This window comes from Panthera onca, chromosome D3 (genome assembly GCF_046562875.1).
Source record: "Panthera onca isolate mPanOnc1 chromosome D3, mPanOnc1 haplotype 2, whole genome shotgun sequence".
Taxonomy (NCBI): Eukaryota; Metazoa; Chordata; class Mammalia; order Carnivora; family Felidae; genus Panthera; species Panthera onca.
Window position 1 is genome coordinate 46,972,498 of NC_138350.1, and position 18,715 is coordinate 46,991,212.

At 38.2% G+C, this 18,715-nt stretch overlaps 1 protein-coding gene across 3 annotated transcripts in view; it reads right to left on the reverse strand.

Annotated features, from left to right (window-relative positions):
* The window catches only part of ZNF521 (zinc finger protein 521), a 278,740-nt gene that overhangs the window by 230,475 nt on the left and 29,550 nt on the right, over positions 1 to 18,715 (reverse strand). The window lies entirely within an intron of this gene.

Here is an 18,715-nt window from a genome sequence, read left to right on the forward strand (position 1 = left end):
CTGGGGAAGGGCCGTGGAGAGGAAGAATGGTGGGAGAGAAGTGTGCATGGCCGCCCTGGGAGGCATGTAGCATACATACACTGAAGAAGGCATGTCTCACACCAGCTGCTTAGCTATGGCAGATGATCTAGGCAGTTCCATGTCTCAAGCTAGCAGTGGCAGGCTGGTCATGCCTGGGTGATAGATCTCATCCAAAAAACAGGTGTGTGACATACCTTTCATTTAACTGAGCTCCATGTGCCAGGACAAACACAGAATGGCGCACACTGTATGCTGCTTTCATGAAAAATATACTTTCTAGGGTGAAACAGGATGGTGTTGAGGTTGGTCAGGTACACAGAAGTTCCATGTGCTGTACCATGGCCCCGAAAACATTCCCCAGGGTTCTACATGCCTGCCTTAGCTGCATTAAGCATTCCTGATCGAATAAAGGTAAGTTTCTTTATTTTTCTGTCTAGGACTACTGACATTCAAAACAGAGAATCAAGGTGGACGAAGCACAGAGTCTCAGACTGCAACTCTGCCTTGGGTTTGAAAACAGTTTCTCCGCTGGAAAATCAGATGTGCTATCTGCGAAACAATTAAAGAATGTAGGTTATCAACCAGAGAAAAAGGTTCTGTCCATAGTTGGAATTCGAAAGGCACTTATGTTGTAGTGAGGACCCTAAATTATACATGATACCAGAAAAGAGAAATATCACTAGCAACACAAAATAACACAAAATTCAAATATTCAAAAAGGCTACTTGTGTGAGAGACTATGTCAGTCACCTACCTCAAAATCCACTCTTCCATTCCATTGAGATGTGAGTGGGATTACAGGTGGGACTTACTGGATGGCTGTTTAAAAAGAACCAACTCGGGGCGCCTGGGTGGCGCAGTCGGTTAAGCGTCCGACTTCAGCCAGGTCACGATCTCGCGGTCCGTGAGTTCGAGCCCCGCGTCAGGCTCTGGGCTGATGGCTCGGAGCCTGGAGCCTGTTTCCGATTCTGTGTCTCCCTCTCTCTCTCTGCCCCTCCCCCGTTCATGCTCTGTCTCTCTCTGTCCCAAAAATAAATAAAAAACGTTGAAAAAAAAAATTTTTAAAAGAACCAACTCAGACAAAAAAAGGCCCTGTGAGGTTTTCCACCTTCCCTCTTTTCCTAACCTCCAACTGGTCATGACGACATGAAGTCCAACAGCCAGCACGGCCACTTGACAACAGCAGCCACAGGCTAGAAGCACAACACCAACAAAGAAAACTAGCTCTGGACTTGGCTCCAGAATTCACACATACAAGCAAGAAATAAACTTCTTTCTAATTTAGGCTGCAGTCAGTTGGGGGTTTTCTGTTACATACAATCATACAGCTTTTGAATTTGTCTAAAGTCTACTTTCAATCTTAGATGTCTAAGCCACTTGATGTGAATGGCGTTTTAGTTGGACAGTGAAGGGAAAAGATGTCTCCGGTGATCAACGGTTCAACCCAAAGATATTTCACTAACTAAAAACAAAAACAAAAACCAAAAAACCCAGAAATGTGTAAGAGTAAACTCAATTTATTTTTGTCATGTCAGTACAGAACTAGGTTGTTGAGGAAATCACTGAAGATTCTGATTTCTCAATCTTCTCATTTTATAATGGAGATAATATTGACCTACCTCATGAGCACAGACAGAGGATTAACTAATTAGCGATTGTCAATCACCATGAAAATATAAATTTTAAGAAGCAATAAGACTTTCCATTAATCTATTAATAGCTGTGCTAGTAATTTCTTCCTTCACTGGAGAAAATTTACATTTGATAAGCACCAAAGGCTCATAGCATAATAAGAATAAAACTTAAGTGAAAATTAAGTCTGAAGACACTTCATGACATTTTAACAAAAGCATTAAGGCAAAAGATCCTACTATCAAATGTAGTCACCTGGAGACAGGCTCAATATATTTTTAATGAATTAAGAAACTTCATATGATAGTCCAGACCGGTTAAGCTATTTTAGAGGAGTATTCTTAAAATGGTTCCATAACCCAAGTCACTTCTCAGCAATTGTGCACGGATTCTACCCTACTTGATTTTCAAACTCCTCATAGGACAACCTAATATGGAAATAGATATTTTTCCTGGTTAGTAACTTCCATCGGGGTTACTTTCTTTTGTTACTTTGTTTAGCCCTTTTCACATGCACTGCACTCTGCTTGAACTCTTGAATACTCCAGGAGTGCGCAATTTGATGTGACACAATGCTGTTGCTTATGACATTATTTTCTAGATGAGATACAAAAAAAAATTTTTTTAATATAATTTATTGTCAAATTGGCTCACATACAGTGTGTAAAGTGTGTTCTTGGTTTTGGGGGCAGATTCCCGTGGTTCATCGCTGAGATACAAAAATTTTAACTCAAAGTCTTTATCCATCTACAATTGCCTACCTGAGATGCTTCATCTTGCCCTAACACCCCAGACCATCCCTGTTCCTATTCATTTCCTAGTGAATTGCCTGGGTGTATTCACCTGTGGTCATTTCCACAAGGCCTCTCCTACCAGCTCTTGTACACTTAGCACTCCCTTTTCTAAACATTACAGAACTTGAGGCACCTGGGTGGCTCAGCTGGTCGAGCATCCGACTTCAGCTCAGGTCATCATCTCATGATTCCTGAGTTCGAGCCCCACATCAGGCTTGCTGCTGTCAGCCTGTCGGCGCAAAGCCCTCTTTGCATCCTCTGTCCCCATCTCTCTGCCCCTCCATGCTTATGCTCTCCCAAAAATAAATAAATATAAAAAAAATAAACATTATGGAACTTACTGCTCATATTAGAAATTCTGGCATTTAATGATATACAGCTGCATTCACTATTACTTTTTCAGGTACATGTGTTTTGTTCCCCAAGTGCACAGTAAGATCCTTTGTCATCAGGTTGGTGACTCGTATTTCTTTGCACCCTCACAATGCATAGCAGAAAATGTGAATATACTAAAAACTCACTAACATGTACACATTAAGTATGCTGCTTTCATACATTTGGTGCACTGAAAAAGTCAACTATCTTAGGGTCATTTGTTGCACAAATGCATTTCTTCAGGCTCTGGTCTCCTAGAAAACAAAAGTCTGAGTCTCCCAGATTTAAAAGAACTCACTTCGACCAGATGATTTTCCAAACCACTAATCGTCTGAATCGCTATGACTGCTAGGCAGATTTTGTGATGCTTACGCATGCCTACTGACAACAAGGTATGAATATTTTTAATTGCACTAAGCTAAAATTAATTATTTTATAATTTTTGAGGTAATTCACAAAACCAGGGAGGATTATTTTTAAAACATTCTAAAAGATGCATGGGAATAAATAAATAAATAAGCTATAAGCTATGAGCACAACATTTTTCAATGCTATCCATTGCACAACTGTCTTCTTATAGTTACACGCACCAGAGTGCAGGCCAAAAGTTTATGTCAGGGACTTAATTTTTAATATCTTGTGTAGAATAAAATTAGAATAAAATGTTATACAGACACAGGGCCTCTCTTCTTTATTCTCAAAATGCGATGTTCTCTATTCTATACAAATCTCCACATTAAGGTCTTACTAGAATATTGATAAGCATGCTTAATTAAACTAATTCTTATTTCTTCCAACTGCCCCTTTCCCCCAACACCAATCACATATTATTCCCTTTTGAATTTTAAAAGGGGGAGAATTTAACACTGAACGCCAAGTATTAACTCATACTAACTCTTTCAAAACCTCTCAGGATTCTGGAAGACATCCAAATCTAGAATCTGACTCGTGTGAGTTATTCTTAAAGGAATCATTTCCACCTTTGATAACATTAATACTAATAATTATGTTTATAGTGAGGACTCACTGTGTACCAAGCACCTTACCGGAATGATACATCTATTATCTCATTTAATCAACACAACCCTAGGAGGCAGGCAATATTATTACCTTTTTATTATTGCCCCCACTTTACAGATAAAGAAGTTTTAGATTAAAAATGTAAGTTATGTGCCTAAGGCCACACAGCTAGCTTCTGGAGAAGTGAGATTTGCATTGTGGTTGGCCAGCTGCCAGAGCCCACCCCTCTATCCATTATACTGACATCTCTACTAGTCCCATTAACCACACAACTCTTTTGACTCATTTTAACATCTTGAAGTTTTGTTAATTCATCTTTCCATTCAAAGATTGGTAAGAATTAATTACTACTGAATGATTACATTGATTTTTTTAAAGCTAATGGAATTTTTAATGAAAATAATGCTCAGGGAGATGATTGGGAACTGCAAGTCTAAAAATCAAGCCTAAAAGCAGTCTGTGAAGATTCACGAGATAGCCACAGATTCCAAAAAAGAAAAAAAAAATGAATAACAAAATTAAGTCTGCCTGGTAATTTTTTGTGTGGGGTGGGGGGAGGTGCTGGTGGGCATAACCGACAATCCCTAAGTAGTAAGATTCTCCTATAGAGATGAACCTTAGGATATATTTCTAAAAAGAAAACCCACTGCTCTAATCCTGTGAGAATAAAACACCCTTCTTAGCATCCATTTGCTGGATTTCAATAAGGCATTAAACCCTGGATGTCAAAATTCCTCATCTCGAAAGAAAAGAACACTAGTCAGCCTTAAAGCTTTTATAGGTCTTGCTTTTTCAGGGTGTCCCTTCCGCTCGCTGGAACAACCCCAGCTGTATGGGGCCTTCTATCCAGCAGCCGAAGTGAGAGTAGAAACCAACCTAAGGGAGGAGGTTTTCCATTATTAAGATGGGGGGAGGGGGAAGCTGGATCAGAAACAGTGTCACTGAAATGGGGGTAAGCTGGGGGAGAAACTTAGATAATTGACAAAGGGAAAACTATACCACAACCCAAGGAAACAGGAAGTATGCTAAGTGGCCAGATGCCTACCTTTGGTTTCTGGTCTACATACGCAACTGCTATGTTAAACAACTTAGCCAGAAAAGTATCTCAAATTTAACATGAGCTTAAGTGAACTCACTTAACCTGCTTCTTTCTCATCTCTGATGCCAGGCGATGGTCACCCAATGCACCTGAGGAATTCAGAGACGTGGGGCTCATTCCAGATCTTTTCCTTGTTCTTATGTCCCACAATGAATCAATCAGTACATCTGGATGATGTTTACCTTCTCAATATTTATTGAATTTGAGCCTCCTCTCCACTCCTGTGACCACTGCACTGACTTGGGCCCCATCTTTTCGTAACAGTGCCATCACAAGAGCTGCTACTCCTTCTCTAATCTACTCTCCACATGCCATCCAATCTGAACAGATGTTCCCCTGCAGAAAACCTTCAATAGCTACCCACTGCCTGAAACAGTAATTATCAAACATTCTTAAGTTTCTAAACTCAATATTCAAATAAAATCTTACTGGAATATCTAGTACATAAAAGAATTCCAGCCTGGGCTGTTCTGGGAATGCAGGACTCCTACTAACTCAATCCCTACTTCTATGCCTACCTGGCTGATACCTGCAGGATTCCTCAGAATAGTATGAAAAGCACAGGCCAGAGAATCAAATTTAAGTTCTTAGCTTAGCACCCTCCCTCCATGACCAGACCCTACTTTCCTTTCCTGGTTCATTATAATAACCAACCTTCCAGATGGCCCCCAAAGATCCCCACCTCCTGGTATAGATGCCTTTGTATAATAATTCTCTCGGGTATCATACCAGAATTAGTCTGTTAGTCTGTGTGATCTGTAATAGAATATGGCAGACTTAATAGTATGCCACTCCCAAGATTAAGTCATAAAAGGCATTGCAACTTCCATATCCCTCCCTCTCCCTCTCCTTCTCCTTGGAGTTCTCGTTCTGAGGAAAGTCGGCTGCCATATCATGAGCTACCCTGTAGAGAAGCCCATGTGGTGAAGACCTGAGGTGTCCGATCAGCAGCTATGTGACTGAGCCCAGAAGTGGATCCTCCAGCCCCACTCAAGCATTCAGATGGTTGTAGCCCTGGCCAACCCATTGACTACAACCTTATCAGAGAGGCTGAGCCAGAATCTCCCAAGTAAGCTGCTCCCAAATTCCTGACCCCCATAAACTTTAAGATTGTGGTTTTTAAGTCAGAAAGTTTTAGAGTAACTTATTACACAGCAATTGATAATTCATACATTCATATTATCTCACCAATTCCCTCTCTTGCACTTTTCCTCTTATTCGAAGGTGCCCAAGTAGTTATTCTGTTTGTTTTCTCTCCCTTATTCTTCTTTCTCTTTTCTCTGCCCGAAATGTTCCCCTCCCTACCTTTCTTCGCCTAGCTAACTCTTTCTCAATGCTAACAGCATCATGTGCTCCAGGAAGCCATCCATAGACCTCCAGGTTGGGCTCAGCAAGCCACTCTCAACCATTTTTCTCCCAGAACATCCTGGACGCCGTATTTCCAGTACTTACTGGACAAAGAGTAAGACCTTGAAAAACATTTATTGAACTGAATACTCCTGACAAATGCATAGTAGTATTTGGGAAAACAGACTTATGAGACATGCTATTCATTTCACTATCTCTGCACGGTCTTAGTATAACAAGAAATGATGCCACATACTTTTGATTATCCTGCAGTATCTAATCAATACAATAATATTTGTATTAATAAAAATGTGTCCGTTTTAAACCAGTATTTGCAAGAAGAAAGCTTTGCACTATTTAGTTGTGAGGCACTAACTTAAGCTCTACCTATGAGTGACTCACATGCAAAAGTAAGTCCTTTGCTCTTTCGTTAAGACTCAGACAAATGAACTGCAAAGGGCAGGCAGCACGCATGAGAAAGGAAGCACTGAGGGGAGGGAGAGAAACTCAGGTGAGGAGAAGGGGCTGTGTTCAGCTCTGCTGCTTGATAACCATGCCATCACTCTAGGTCGAATGACAAAATATCCAAAAGAAGTTTTCGGTAGATTTCACAAGCCAAAGAAGATGATACCTCATGTATTGAGAAGAAACAGTTACATTTAGAAGACTGTATCCTTTTTTCCAACATACACAGGTACCTGGGAAAAACAAAAGGAAAATACAAACCTAGAGGCTAAGGCTCGCGCTCTAAAAATAAAGTCCTGGGAAGGGAAGAGAAGCCAAAGAATAGTGAGTGTGGGGGGTGTGGAGTTAAATTACAGGGAGAATACATTCAGAAGAATAGGAGGAGCAAAAGAACAATTCAAATAGTAGCTCTCAGATAAAATTTTAAATCTTTCCTTTTGAATGCATGATCATATGTAATATTTAATATAAAATATTAAACCAGATCATAGAGTCACAGAACACTGCTTTCTGATTACCATTATGAAACAAGTGAAAAGCAAATACTTTGCATGGAAAATAAAATTACATATAGGAAACAGTAAGTCCATAACAGATTAGACAGATTCCTTTTCAAAAAGATTACAAAAGCATTCTCAACTGTCAACCTGATAATTTAATTATGATGGAGAAATTTTTTATAAATTAAACTATATGAGTTAAGCTGAAAGTCAACCTCAGTAATAAAAATATACACCTTAAATAATTCATAAGTTAAACGGAAAAATGTTTTCTTGATAAAACAAAAAAAATATATATCTTAGTGCTTGAATGTATAACAGTGTTTTTCTAAAAGGATATATTTTTTTAAATCATTCTAACAATGATGACCTTTTTTATACAAAGTCTTTTTTGTAAGAATGATAAAGATAGGTAAATTGGTAGTTGCTTTTACTTTCTCTGTTTGTAATGAGCTCCTAGTGTACAGACAATCTGAATATTTACCCTCTGTTCCAGTATCTCCCACGTTGGAAAACCAAGAGCTCTGGGGTCATTAAAATGGGCACAACTCCAAGAAAAGCCACATAAGGTAGACCAGCCTTCATTATGTAGATACTGATATGAAAATGGACATTTCTCAAGACTAATTAGAATTTTTACTTGGAAAACAGTTCAGTGTTCCTGCCTACTGTATGCATCTTAATATTAATTATACATTTAAAGATTAAAAAGTTAATGACACTCATTACCCCAATCACTCTTGTCTACACTTTTATTTAGTCACCAGGGGGAGCTAATACTGCTCTGTGGGTAGGTAGAGGTGAAGAATTGGGAGTTTTTTAAAGAAGGAAAAACTAAATTGATGCGGTCATAGATACAATTCATACGAGGTCCACAGTGTCCATAAGACAAATCTATCACGCATGCATGCATGCAAAATTAAAAAATGACGTATATATTATCTTGTTGTTGCTGTTGTTAAACAAATAAGTTAGAAAAACTTAAAAGCCATCAATTAGTAGAATCTTGCTGTGCCTAATAGAGGACACATATAAAACTAGTCATTTGCGGATGTCTTCGGTCCCATTAGGGTCTCGCACCATCCGGATTTTGCACACTTGTCTATTTTGTTGCACTGATCCCGTTATTTTCTTGGTGTGAAGCACTACTATGCTTCTACAGTCTAACAGCTAATCGTCTGCTCAAAAATATCCCATATAATTACATTATAATCAGTACTGAAACAAATGTTTCTTTATCCTTTGGCTTCAAATATTTCCTTCTGTTCCAAATATATTTTTTAGCACTTTTAATGTGTGTTCAAAGGGTTCTACCCAATAATCTACTTAAATTCATTCTACAATTCACCCAGGAGACACAATCCCTTTAAACTTTGAGAAGCTCCAGTTGGAACAAAGAGGGGAAAAGGGTTCAGAGTTTGTGGAATAATCACCTCTAATCGATCAATTTCCCCCGAAGGTAAAGCTGAAAGAAAGAAGGAGTGAAGAGTTCCAGTCCAATTCCTTGAAGTTTAAAGGAACTAAGCCCTGAGGCACAGTGTAGAATGATTCCTGCCTTCCCCTCCCAAGGCCTATTAAGAGGTCATAGATCTCTGTGACATTGCTGCCATTCCCCAAAGACAAGATCCCCAGCCATAGTAGCACAAGGAGAAAGAATGGGGAAACAGTGTACTTTTAATACTTCTTTAGGAACTCACTACCCTTTAAAGGAAGTAGATACTGGTCACAAGCATCCTAAGTATTGTAAAAAAAAAAAAAAAAAAAAAAAAAAAATCAAGTGCAGTCATGCAAAATGTAAAACTTCAACATCTTAAGTTTTATCATGTTAAATTTCACATCTGAGAACAGGCTACATGTGGCAGAGTCCTTGTGTGCACACAACTGTATCCAAATTGCTACACGTTGCCCTGCTTGTAAGACAGACTGAATGGCTGCACAGGGCCTAGGAAATAGTTGATCTCTTTTAATTCATCTTCCCCACAAAAGAGGCCCCACTGTTTCCACATCCCAAGTACAGCCCTTCATTTATAATTTTTACACTTCTCCACAGGGACAAACTGACAGCTTTAATTACCATCAATGACCATCAAGGACGCAGTGGAAATTCTTGAAGATATTCTCCCATGGATTGTGTTCTTGACATTTTATTTACAATTTTTGGCAAATAAATCCTGAAACCACAGAATTAGATGATTATATATTCATTATCAATTATACAACTAAGGCAAAACCATTTATCTAAAACAGTTGTGGTTTCACAAGACATCTAGAGGTAACACTTTTTTCTACACAAATAATGTTAATTTTTTTTTTTTTGGATTATAGTCATTTCAAAACGCTAATTTCAAAAACCTCAAAGTCATCAAGGCACAGGTAATTTGCAAATATAGCTAATACGTGACATCCTCCACTTAGGTTCTACTTGTAAAAAATAAAGTGAATGCACCCATTTATTTTCTGGTTCTAGGAATTTCATCCTTCAGGAACTTTCCCCTCACAATCAGTAGTTTTCTTGTGATTTACAACTTATTAAGGCAGGCTGAGAAGGCATATCAAAAATACATAGAAATATTTCTTAACGACCCCCGTCAACATTCCAACTATTTAATTTTAATAAATTAATACACATAATAACTCATTCACAACAGGAAAACGTAACTCATCAGTACAGTCCTTTTATAAATCCTAATTACAATGCGCCAAAGCATTCAAAGAGCATTGAGAAAATAATGGACCAAAAATGACTATCTTTACACCCATGTTTTGACAGAGGATTTCACAAACAAATATACCCAGAAGACAATGGTAGATTAGGTACTACTATCAAAACTCCTATGTGGCAATAACAAAGCTTTCATAGCAGGTAATAGCTTAACTAACTCTCCCTCCCAAACCAGAAAAAGCAGCTCACTCAGCCAACAGCTCAGAGGTTGGAACCAATTAGGGAGGATTGCTTTTTCCCTGGCAAATGTATAGAACTTGGTCATGGCCCTGCCAGACTATGAAAATGACACATTCAACCCCATCACTTCATCTGAAACTGAGAGGAGCAGAGACTGGCGAGCTGTTTTTCACATGCTATACCACAAGGTAGTCGAGAACAGCAGTCTCTGAAACCTAGGGTACAACTCCTAGCATAGAGCAGATACTCTGAGTATTTAGAAACCAATCAGAACAGACACAAGCCATAAATAGCCATCCAGAAACAAAGCAGACCTTCCTGAGAGCAGGAAGATAAATAGTATCCCCGTGAGCCTGGGTGCCCTTGCTTTTTCCAGGACCTTCCCATGCCTCAAAATAACTCAGTCTTCTGTGCCCAGTAAAACAGACATATGGATCATCTTCTTTAATGTTAACTAACGTAATTTACACAAGATTTTCAAATTTTGACAAGTGATTTCTAAAGTTTTCTGCAAGGAAAACTGCAGGATGCTGATATTCGAGGACAAGTCATCGACAAGAAAACGGCAAACCCGGCCCTTCCACTCCTGGTGAAAGCTCTTTGTCAGCCACTGTGTAAAGGAGGAAAACCATTTAATCAGACTTGACCACAGCCTGGCAAAACAAAACTGAGATTATCAGGAAAGTTACTTGAAATAGGGGCTTACGTCCACCATTGCCAATGACAAACCTTACTGAGAAGTGTAATGACACACGTTCTCTCTTTGATGGTTCTGTGAGATAGGTTTTTCAGCTCTCACGGCCATTTAAAATGAATCGTTAAAATAAGTGAATCTAGACCAGGATGATAAAACAACACAAATTTATTTTATACACCTGTGTATTTCATCTTTACTTCAGTTTTCAATTTCTACTTTTGTGAATGTTGTACCATACACGCATCAGTGAAATGTGTTGATAAATAAATACGTTCGATAAAGAGGCAAACTAACTTTTTACTTATCAAAAAGTTTGGAAACAATTAGTCTAAAAATTAAGAAATATGTGGAGAAGGGGCTGGGAATGGAATCGATGGAGGGCATGAAACTCCATTTTGGGGACTTAGGGGATTTGGAAAAAGCAGGCTAACAGCTAAAAAAAATATTTTAGGTATGAAACAAGGAATTGATCAAATGTAGGGGAATAAAACAATAAAACACACAATGCCTTAAGCCCAATTATATAGAAATAAATAACTAATTAATATATAAATACTTAATAACAAAGTATGAATAATGAAGCAGTTTAGAAATTAATACAGAAATATGCAAATATAAGCTATATGCCTTAAACTGAATTGATATAAACTAAAGAGTTAAAATATCACATTTATTTCATTCAATTTATTGCAACTAATGCTTTATTAAAAAGGGAAACCAAAAAAAAAAGTTTCTAAAAACAGTTTCAATATGCTTCTATGAAAATAATGTTTCATTTCATAAAATACTTGGTTTCCTTATTCCCTGTGCCAAGAGAACTAGCTGTTAGAGTACTTGATTTTTGGGTGGAACCAGCCAGTCTTTAATTTGCCACAACCATATAACACATGTACAATCACTTTTACTTTTTAAAAAATTCTTTGGAAAAAAAAACCAACACATGTTGAAAAGTCTTCAGTTCACAAAACCTATTGAAGCTTCCAAGAAGTCTCATAACTTTTAAAATCAAATGAAGTGAACACATTATTTTATCTGATGCAAAGCATTCAGTTCAGTTCATTTTCCCCCCAAAATGTGAGCCTCTTCGTTTTCCCCAAAAATGTGAGCCTGTACAGGAATAACATTTGTAAAGGAGCCACAAATATGGCGAGGGTTTTGTAAATCTGGTCTACAAACGTGTTTCCCCAAAAGTGCGATCGTCTTGCTATCATACTTCTCTCTACTCACTCATCTTACCAACTGTATGGTGCGCCAGCCAGTTAAGAACTAATACAATGCTCTTTAGTTTTTTCTGCATTTACACCCCGGCAATTCACATTAATGATGTGAAAGAACACTTAACAGACAACTCAAGTTTGCAAATTAGCAGGAAAGAAGAGAAAAATGACTCAGAACAACAAGCATACAGTATTACCAAATGCACTTTACACATTTATCCTGTTAAGTGTAGCTTAGTTTTGATGATTTACAATGCTAGTTCGTACTCAGTTTTGTAAGCGTAATAAAGTCTCCGTAATCTCAGCCTTCCCCGTAGCACCCTGCTATTAAATCTTTGTTGAGAAGTGTGATGAGACCCCTCTGGCTTCCAGCCTTCCCCACCCCCTGAGGGAATTGGCAAGAAATGATAGGGTTTGTGGATTAGTAAAATGAGAGGTTCTCTGTGCTTTTCCTTCTTTAAATATATATTTTGATAATCTGTCTTCTGCATCAGAGAGTCCCAACAGCATTAGACTGTTGATTTCCCTCCCTTCCCAGCCTCCAGGAAAAAGAGAGCAAGACTGGGGCAGGACAGGTGGTTTCCATCTACTGCGACAATTGAAAAGTGGGATTTAATTTTTTTTTCTTTCCACCCTTCCCCTTATTTCTTTAAGCAGGGATGATACATAACTTACCACATGTTGGACTGCAGACTAGAAGAAAACTGCACCATGAGACAAAAAAGAAAGCTCACCTTCACAAGTGCCACCTTGTCCCTACCTATCCTTAAGGGACTATTTTGTTTTCTAGATCAGGACTCTGGTCCAGAATAGTGCCCACATTTCATCACCCCTCAGCGATGAACTCCATGAATTGTATGTATGATCCCTTAGATCTCTAGGTCCCCAGATGGATCTACTGGCTGTGAATTCAGTCCAGGTTACTAATATCTACTCATGAACTGATCTGGGGCACACTTAATCCACATGATGATTTTCAAATCTGGGTCTAGAACTGGTCGTCTTGCTCCATATGTGAACTTCATCTTCTAAAGCTCAGTCAATTCTGGGGTCTAGTCTGGGGTCACTTGGCAAAACTATACCAGGATTTCAAGACATTTAATACAGAGTGAATCAGTTTTGATATAGGCAGACTCCCCAAAGAATGTGCCTCACTCTTGGGGATGAAAGTCACCAAAGGAACAAATCTCAAGTTACCAAGAAACCCACAGTTACAGGATGGAAAGAATCTGAAAGCAGGGTATCTACCAGTTCTCTGACATGGGAACTACCCTCAGTAACTCCCATAGGCGTCAAACCACAGAATAACCCAGCTCTACATCATCTTACAAATCAACAAGTTTTAACATTTCTTCATCTCCTAATTCTACTCTACAGTCAACCCTCCAAAACACTACTCTTTCTTCATGTAAATGGTTTACCAAAAAGTCTGGCTGGAGAGGCCGAAACATGTAAGTAAGACTTCAAGGTTAATAGAAAGGAAGCCATAAGGAGCAAGGGAAAAGGAGAGAAAGCAGCGAGAGACTATAAACCAAAGACAAAGGGAGCAGAGAAATACGGACAACAAAGAAATGAAGAGTCTTTAGGAAAGGACAGGAATCAGAGGGAATGAGCACGGGTACAAATGGGGCTAGATGAAGTTAAATGACAAAGAGAGTAAAAAAGAACAATGAAAGAAAAAGTCAACTAAGAGGGGAAAAGAAAACTAGAAATACCCTCCTTTGCTAAACTAACACTTTGTCCATGGGGGTGGGGGGAGGAAAGCACCAGAAAAAGAGTTAACTGAAGCAGCAGGAAACAGGAATCAGAAGAGTTGAACCTCCCAGCTTACATTAAAATGATTTAATCAAAGAAGAGGGTAGAAGCATCATATTACTTTTTTTAATTAAAATACTTCCAAGGATCTTTAATCTTTTTCAGATTAGTCTGAAGGGTACCCTTAGCCTACTCAAGTGTCAACTTCAACACCTTGAACAAATGTGAATGATTCCTGATTTTGTTTCTCCCCCTTTTCTCTCTGATCCTCCGCCTCTGCTTTTCCTCATCAATCCTCCACCCTCCCAGAGAAATCATCCTGAAAAACAAACAGGACCAAGGCTTAGCAGATCTATCCTTCCTGAAATGTGTTTCATTGTCACAAGTAAGCTTCTGTTTTCCTACCTTTGATTAAGATGTTGTGGTATGTGAGCACAGACTAGCTCCCCTACTTGTACAAAGTTTAAGATCAAAATAAACCAAATATTTTATTAGAGTGAGGAGTTGAAGAAAAACAATATTTAACCCATAAATAACTCCACCATACCATGTGCTGAAAATCCAGCATTTTCTGCCCTGGTATTAAAGTTGTGTAATATCTAAAGGAATATATATTGTGTAATACAGAAAGTTGTATAGGAATAGTATCTTTTGCTTCCATTCTATTTCGTCAAGCTGAACATAAGGATAACTACGTGGCAGAAACTCAATAAAAAGTAAGCACTAAACAGAATTTAGGGTTTGCTTAACAACCCCCTCTTACCTAAGGTAAGATTTCTTGCTGGCATAGTATATATTCGCCATGTCAGTCAAGTCACTATGTTTTTACTCTAACAGTACTGATGATTCTACATGAGTAAAGCTTCTTTTAAATCACCAGCTATTCCACTGAAAACAGAATCATACTAATTGTCTGCATTTAATGGAACTTTTCAAAAATTATGCATTCTAAGGGATAAAAAATGCATTAAATGAAGTCAATTAAATGTATATGAGCTAGGAAATGCAAATAAATCCACAAAGAATACCAATACACATCCAATAGCATGTTAAAATTAAAAAGACTGACAACACAAATGTTAGCAAGGAAGCATAACTGGAACTCTCAGACATCGCTGGCAGGAGTGTAAAATGGTGCAACCACTTTGGGAAAAGGTTCAGAAGTTTTGTATACAGTTAAACATATCCCACCAACCCTCTCCCATGACTCAGCAATTCTACCATGACTTATTAAATCAGGAGAAATAAAATATATGTCCACAGAAAGACCTACGCAGGACGGTGCACAACAACTTTATTCATAAGAACCAAAAACCAAAAAATAACCAAAATGTCTACCAATGGAAGAATGGAAATAAATGATGATATATTCATCTTATGAAATACCAGTCAGCAAGAAAAAACACATTATTCATACATACAACATGAATGAATCTCACAGACATTATACTGAGCAAAAGAAGCTGGACTCAAGGGGAGCCTGAGTGGCTCATTTGGTTATACATCTGACTTCAGCTCAGGTCATGATCTCACTGTTCATGGGTTCGAGCCCCGGGTAAGGCTCTGTGCTGACAGCTCAGAGCATGGAGCCTGCTTCGGATTCTGTGTCTCCCTCTCTCCCAGCCCTTTCCCTGCTCACACTCTGTCTCTCTCTCTCTCTCTCTCTCTCTCTCTCAAAAATAAACATTAAAAAAAAAAAAAAGCTGTACTCAAAAAAAAGTGTGCAATTCCACTTATAACAAGTCTTAGGGGTGCCTAGGTGGCTCAATTGGTTAAGCGTTCGACTTCAGCTCAGGTCATGATCTCATGGTTCATGGGTTCAAGCCCTGCATCCGGCTCTGTGCTGACAGCTCAGGGCCTGGAGCCTGCTTCTGATTCTGTGTCTCCCTCTCTCTGCCCCTCCCTCACTCGTGCTCTCTCTCTCTCAAAAATAAATAAACATTTAAAAAATTTTAAAAAAAAAGAAGTCTTAGAACAGACAAAACTAATCTATCGTTAAAAAAACTTAAAAGCTAATTACTTCTGCTGGAGCATTATTGATCAGAAAGGGGTACAAGAGGAATTTCTAGGATGCAGGGAGGTATTTCAGAGGGATGTGGGTCATGTGAATATATATATTTTGTCAAAATTCATCAAATTGTACACTTACGATTTATAAATTTCACTGTATGTATATGTTACATTAAAATTATAGCATTAATAATAATAAACAACTGTGAAACTCTAGTTAGTTGGTCTGCTTATCATGATGATATAGGAAAGCAACTTTGAAACGGCTCCATGTGTATTCTAGATTCAAGCAAATGGGTAAACATATTGAGGAAGATGAAGCTAGGTTTCTCACTGCTAAAGAATGTAGTAATGAATATGGAAAGCAAAAAGACTGGGATGAACTTGAAGTGTTGGACTGAATTAGAGTCATCAATATGAACACATGGTTCCTATGTGTATATCAAATTTACATATACACTTCTTAACTCTGTCTGCTGGAAGGCTCTATAATCAATGATATACCTACAGCAATGAGCACACATAGTGCCCATATCTTGGTTTCTAAATACCTCTCTTCTTAAAGGAGTGAGGTCTCCTTGAAAAAAAGGCTGATTGTGGACTGGCACATATGATAATGATATGAATAAGATAATGATATGAATAAGAATATGGAAAGCCTGGGGCATCTGTCTGCAGCAGAAACTTTGTCAAACCCTCAAATAATGATAAAGACACATGAAACCAACACAAGATCCAATTTGAAGGGATTCCCATTGGTTAAATCTCAGGCAATCCTAGCACCACAATAATGACAGTAATGAATTCTGGCCACCGAATAAAATAAAAATCCAAAAGCCCCTGGTGATATGAATTAACAAACGAGTGAATGAATAAGAAAGGACATTGTTGGAAGGCTAATTAATAACTACAAAAATTATGCAGTTAAAATGGATGTTTTATAAGGATGAGGATATTTATATGGTGTCAAAGCATCTCCCCACAAGTTATTTGTTACTTACAAAGGGAAAATAGTAACATTACACTGGAGAAAGTTGGTGGACACCACCTTAAGTAAGTAGTCAATGTTAATATCATCAACATCAGGACAAACCAGCATCACACGCTTGCACACTTAATGCACTGAGAAGAGCACAAGACCATTTGGGTGGTGTTCCTACCACAGAATTCTAGAACTTGAATTTAATCATAAGGAAACATCAGACAAACCCAAATACAGATAGGCATTCTGTAAAGTAGCTACTCTTCAAAAATGTCATGGTCAAGAAAGACAAAGAAAGGCTGAGAGATCATTCCAGGTGAAAGGAAACAAAAAAGACATGACAAATAAATGTTATGCATGATCCTGCATCCTAGATAAGAAAAAAGAGTTATAAAGGACATTATTGAAGCAACTATTCAAATTTAAATATTCATCGTGGATTAAATAATAGTATTCCATGGTATTTAAATGTTAACCTTCCTGATTGTGATAAGTATGCTGTGTCCATGTTAGAGAATATTCGTTCTAGGAAATACAGAAGTTATATTTAGAAGGACGTGATGTCACCAATTTTCTCCCAAATGATTAAGTTAATGAAAGAGAAAGATAATGACAAAGCAAATGGGGTGGAATATCACTAATCACTGAATCAGTGAATCAGGTAAATAATGTATAGGCATTGTCTGCATTATTTTTGCAATTTTTCATTAGTTTGGAACTGTAACAAAATAAAAGTTACCAAAAATCCTAAAAACCACAAAAAATTATGTGTATGACCAATGTTTATAAATGCGACATTGCTGCCCAAATTTAAGATACAATCAAGAGTACGGGGTTTTCTGAAAGAAAGAAGATTCTATGGCCTAAACGTATTCACTATAGTCCCTTCTTGAAAAACCACAGTGCACTTTAACAAAAAAGTCTATTTAATTGGATTTAGTCTAACATTTCCACAAAAATCTGTTCAGAAAACCTGGCTAAAATGGAACACCTTTTAAAATCTTACGAAAATATTAATATTAATTAATTAATTAATATTAATATTGTATGGAAAACAGTTGGAGAATAGCTTGTTTAAGTAAATATGTTTCCTACCCATGGTTAATTGAAGAAAGATTTGTGCTGGGAAAGAGAGAGAGCGAGAGAGATTTACAAACACATACAGAGCCATAGAATGTCAGCTTCCAATAACAAGAGAAAAATGACATGAATCTAAAAAATAATAATAATAATAATAACTGCCTACAATGTCCCACTGAGGCTGATATAGTCCATTCTTGTAGAACATGTTTTTTTTTTTTTTTTTAAATTTTTTTTTCAACGTTTTTTATTTATTTTTGGGACAGAGAGAGACAGAGCATGAACAGGGGAGGGGCAGAGAGAGAGGGAGACACAGAATCGGAAACAGGCTCCAGGCTCCGAGCCATCAGCCCAGAGCCTGACGCGGGGCTCGAACTCACAGACCGCGAGATCGTGACCTGGCTGAAGTCGGACGCTTAACCGACTGCGCCACCCAGGCGCCCCTTGTAGAACATGTTTTTTAAAGAGGGTAGAAATATGGCAAACTGAGTTTTAGTTGTATTCAACAATTAAATCGAACACGTCATGCTTCCCGTCACTAAATTGGATTTGTCCTATGAACTGCATAGCAGAATAGCATCCACACCTTAGTGGGAACATAATGTGGGCCAGGCACTGTCTAAGGCTCAGAGAGTATGGTGACGAAGAAGACACAGTTGCTGCCATCCATGAGTTCACAGTCTCAGGAGGAACAGGGAGATGTGAACACATGCATCGGAAACTGTGAAATGCAGGAATAGGCAAAGGCCTTTATGGGAACACAAAAAGGCACCCAACTCAGGCAGAGAGGCATCACAGAAAGTTCCCTTGAGGAAGCGA